This window comes from Aegilops tauschii, chromosome 2, assembly GCF_002575655.3.
Source record: "Aegilops tauschii subsp. strangulata cultivar AL8/78 chromosome 2, Aet v6.0, whole genome shotgun sequence".
Lineage (NCBI taxonomy): Eukaryota > Viridiplantae > Streptophyta > Magnoliopsida > Poales > Poaceae > Aegilops > Aegilops tauschii.
Window position 1 is genome coordinate 624657114 of NC_053036.3, and position 4771 is coordinate 624661884.

Genomic DNA, 4771 nt, shown 5'->3' on the forward strand with positions numbered 1-4771 from the left:
CCAAGGGGAGAGGCGCGCCATAGGGGGGAGTCCTACTCCCACCGGGAGTAGGACTCCTCCTTTCCTTGTGGGAGTAGGAGAAGGGAAGGGGGAAGGAGAAAGAAGGAAGGGTGCGCCCCCCTTCCCTAGTCCAATTCGGACCAGACCATGGGGAGGGGTGCGGCCACCTTTTGAGGCATTTCTCTCCTTTCCCGTATGGCCCATTAAGGCCCAATACGAATTCCCGTAACTCTCCGGTACTCCGAAAAATACCCGAATCACTCGGAACCTTTCCGAAGTCCGAATATAGTCGTCCAATATATCGATTTTTACGTCTCAACCATTTCGAGACTCCTTGTCATATCCCCGATCTCATCCGGGACTCCGAACTCCTTCGGTACATCAAAACTCAATAAAACTGTCATCGTAACGTTAAGCGTGCGGACCCTACGGGTTCGAGAACTATGTAGACATGACCGAGACATGTCTCCGGTCAATAACCAATAGCGGGACCTGGATGCCCATATTGGCTCCCACATATTCTACGAAGATCTTTATCGGTCAGACCGCATAACAACATACGTTGTTCCCTTTGTCACCGGTATGTTACTTGCCCGAGATTTGATCGTCGGTATCTCGATACCTAGTTCAATCTCGTTACCGGCAAGTCTCTTTACTCGTTCCGTAACACATCATCCCGCAACTAACTTATTAGTCACAATGCTTGCAAGGCTTATAGTGATGTGCATTACCGAGTGGGCCCAGAGATACCTCTCCGACAATTGGAGTGACAAATCCTAATCTCGAAATACGCCAACCCAACAAGTACCTTTAGAGACACCTGTAGAGCACCTTTATAATCACCCATTTACGTTGTGACGTTTGGTAGCACACAAAGTGTTCCTCCGGTAAACGGGAGTTGCATAATCTCATAGTCATAGGAACATGTATAAGTCATGAAGAAAGCAATAGCAACATACTAAACGATCGAGTGCTAAGCTAACGGAATGGGTCAAGTCAATCACGTCATTCTCCTAATGAGGTGATCTCGTTAATCAAATGACAACTTATGTCTATGGCTCGGAAACATAACCATCTTTTATTAACGAGCTAGTCAAGTAGAGGCATACTAGTGACACTCTGTTTGTCTATATATTCACACATGTATTATGTTTCCGGTTAATACAATTCTAGCATGAATAATAAACATTTATCATGATACAAGGAAATAAATAATACTTTATTATTGCCTCTAGGGCATATTTCCTTCAGTCTCCCACTTGCACTAGAGTCAATAATCTAGATTACACAGTAATGATTCTTACACCCATGGAGCCTTGGTGCTGATCATGTTTTGCTCGTGGAAGAGGCTTATTCAACGGGTCTGCAACATTCAGATCCGTATGTATCTTGCAAATTTCTATGTCTCCCACCTGGACTAAATCCCGGATGGAATTGAAGCGTCTTTTGATGTGCTTGGTTCTCTTGTGAAATCTGGATTCCTTTGCCAAGGCAATTGTACCAGTATTATCACAAAAGATTTTCATAGGACCCGATGCACTAGGTATGACACCTAGATCGGATATGAACTCCTTCATCCAGACTCCTTCATTTGCTGCTTCTGAAGCAGCTATGTACTCCGCTTCACATGTAGATCCCGCCACGACGCTTTGTTTAGAACTGCACCAACTGACAGCTCCACAGTGGTCGGGCATTGCATACATGATAGAGCCTATGGCTGAAGCATAGGGGACATCTTTCATCTTCTCTCTATCTTCTGCAGTGGTCGGGCATTGAGTCTTACTCAACTTCACACCTTGCAACACAGGCAATAATCCTTTCTTTGCTTGATCCATTTTGAACTTCTTCAAAACTTTGTCAAGGTATGTGCTTTGTGAAAGTCCAATTAAGCGTCTTGATCTATCTCTATAGATCTTGATGCCCAATATATACGCAGCTTCACCGAGGTCTTTCATTGAAAAACTCTTATTCAAGTATCCCTTTATGCTATCCAGAAATTCTATATCATTCCCAATCAGTAATATGTCATCCACATATAATATCAGAAATGCTACAGAGCTCCCACTCACTTTCTTGTAAATACAGGCTTCTCCAAAAGTCTGTATAAAACCAAATGCTTTGATCACACTATCAAAGCGTTTATTCCAACTCCGAGAGGCTTGCACCAGTCCATAAATGGATCGCTGGAGCTTGCACACTTTGTTAGCTTCCTTTGGATCGACAAAACCTTCTGGTTGCATCATATACAACTCTTCTTCCAGAAATCCATTCAGGAATGCAGTTTGGACATCCATTTGCCAAATTTCATAATCATAAAATGCGGCAATTGCTAACATGATTCGGACAGACTTAAGCATCGCTACGGGTGAGAAGGTCTCATCGTAATCAATCCCTTGAACTTGTCGAAAACCTTTCGCAACAAGTCGAGCTTTATAGACAGTAACATTACCATCAGCGTCAGTCTTCTTCTTGAAGATCCATTTATTTTCAATGGCTTGCCGATCATTGGGCAAGTCAACCAAAGTCCATACTTTGTTCTCATACATGGATCCCATCTCAGATTTCATGGCCTCAAGCCATTTTGCGGAATCTGGGCTCACCATCGCTTCTTCATAGTTCGTAGGTTCGTCATGGTCTAGTAACATAACTTCCAGAACAGGATTACCGTACCACTCTGGTGCGGATCTTACTCTGTTTGATCTACGAGGTTCAGTAATAACTTGATCTGAAGTTTCATGATCATCATCATTAACTTCCTCACTAATTGGTGTAGGTGTCTCAGAAACAGGTTTCTGTGATGAACTACTTTCCAATAAGGGAGCAGGTATAGTTACCTCATCAAGTTCTACTTTCCTCCCACTCACTTCTTTCGAGAGAAACTCCTTCTCTAGAAAATTTCCGAATTTAGCAACAAAAGTTTTGCCTTCGGATCTGTGATAGAAGGTATACCCAACAGTCTCCTTTGGGTATCCTATGAAGACACATTTCTCCGATTTGGGTTCGAGCTTATCAGGTTGAAGTTTCTTCACATAAGCATCACAGCCCCAAACTTTAAGAAACGACAACTTTGGTTTCCTGCCAAACCACAGTTCATAAGGCGTCGTCTCAACGGATTTTGATGGTGCCCTATTTAACGTGAATGCAGCCGTCTCTAAAGCATAACCCCAAAACGATAGCGGTAAATCAGTAAGAGACATCATAGATCGCACCATATCTAGTAAAGTGCGATTACAACGTTCAGACACACCATTACGCTGTGGTGTTCCGGGTGGCGTGAGTTGCGAAACTATTCCGCATTGTTTCAAATGTAGACCAAACTCGTAACTCAAAGATTCTCCTCCACGATCTGATCATAGAAACTTTATTTTCTTGTTACGATGATTTTCAACTTCACTCTGAAATTCTTTGAACATTTCAAATGTTTCAGACTTATGTTTCATTCAGTAGATATACCCATATCTGCTCGAATCATCTGTGAAGGTGAGAAAATAACGATATCCGCCACGAGCCTCAATATTCATTGGACCACATACATCTGTATGTATGACTTCCAACAAATCTGTTGCTCTCTCCATAGTTCCGGAGAACGGCGTTTTAGTCATCTTGCCCATGAGGCATGGTTCGCAAGCATCAAGTGATTCATAATCAATTGATTCCAAAATCCCATCAGTATGGAGTTTCTTCACGCGCTTTACACCAATATGACCTAAACGGCAGTGCCACAAATAAGTTGCACTATCATTATTACCTTTGCATCTTTTGGCTTCAATATTATGAATATGTGCATCACTACGATCGAGATCCAACAAACCAATTTCGTTGGTGTGTATGACCATAGAAGGTTTTTTATTCATGTAAACAGAACAAAAATTGTTCTCTAACTTAAATGAATAACCGTATTGCAATAAACATGATCAAATCATATTCATGCTCAACGCAAACACCAAATAACACTTATTTAGTTTCAACACTAATCCCGAAAGTACAGGGAGTGTGCGATGATGATCATATCAATCTTGGAACTACTTCCAACAAACATCGTCACCTCGCCTTTTACTAGTCTCTGTTTATTCTGCAACTCCCGTTTTGAGTTACTACTCTTAGCAACTGAACCAGTATCAAATACCGAGGGGTTGCTATAAACACTAGTAAAGTACACATCAATAACATGTATATCCAATATACCTTTGTTCACTTTGCCATCCTTCTTATCCACCAAATAGTTGGGGTAGTTCCGCTTCCAGTTGACCAGTCCCTTTGCAGTAGAAGCACTTAGTCTCAGGCTTAGGTACAGACTTGGGCTTCTTCACTTGAGTAGCAACTTGCTTGCCATTCTTTTTGAAGTTCCCCTTCTTCCCTTTGCCCTTTTCTTGAAACTAGTGGTCTCGTCAACCATCAACACTTGAAGTGGTCTTGTCAACCATCAACACTTGATGTTTTTCTTGATTTCTACCTTCGTCGATTTCAGCATCACGAAGAGCTCGGGAATTACTTACGTCATCCCTTGCATACTATAGTTCATCGCGAAGTTCTACTAACTTGGTGATGGTGACTAGAGAATTCTGTCAATCACTATTTTATCTGGAAGATAAACTCCCACTTGATTCAAGCGATTGTAGTACCCAGACAATCTGAGCACATGCTCACTAGTTGAGCGATTCTCCTCCATCTTTTAGCTATAGAACTTGTTGGAGACTTCATATCTCTCAACTCGGGTATTTGCTTGAAATATTAACTTCAACTCCTGGAACATCTTATATGGTCCATGACG